Below are 619 nucleotides of genomic sequence, written 5' to 3'. Positions count from 1 at the left end.
TCTACACTGCTCAAAACTCGCGTTTGAATCATCAGTGGCAAATCTGTGAGTCAGAACATCCAACTGTTCTGTGTATCACTGTGCAACACCCATAGCAACATAATCAAAACTGTCCATATACTTCCGGCATTTTTCCGTCAAAACTTAACAAAACACTCAAACTTTCCTGTCGTTGTCCATCTTTATTCTTATACAGTCTCTTTACGTTAACTATTTTACCTCCCTTAATGTTTTCTTGGATTTCATCAGAGGTTATATATGTTGGAATTCCATATATTACTCCCTTTTCATATGTATTTACTCCAATTTCTTTAGCAGTGATCTTTTCTCCTTTCATTTCTTTCATATTAAGTCATTTGTTTTTTTGTCCAACATCCTTCACTATTATCAAAACTCTCCCTTGTCCCAAGCATTTAGCTAAGACAACTGCTCCAACTGTTTTGTCTATTGCTTTGGATAATCCTATGGGATGCAAATGTTTCCCTGAAATCTTTTCAAATGTCATCATAACTTTAAATCCATCATCTTCATGATTCTGACCTTGATCTTCTCTAGAAATTTGCTGATGTGTTTTGGGCTTTTCTTTAAATGTATCTTGAATACCTAAAATCCTTACGTT

Source organism: Sinocyclocheilus anshuiensis, unplaced genomic scaffold (genome assembly GCF_001515605.1).
Source record: "Sinocyclocheilus anshuiensis isolate Anshui unplaced genomic scaffold, SAMN03320099.WGS_v1.1 scaffold78, whole genome shotgun sequence".
Taxonomy (NCBI): Eukaryota; Metazoa; Chordata; class Actinopteri; order Cypriniformes; family Cyprinidae; genus Sinocyclocheilus; species Sinocyclocheilus anshuiensis.
This window is presented reverse-complemented; position numbering follows the sequence as displayed.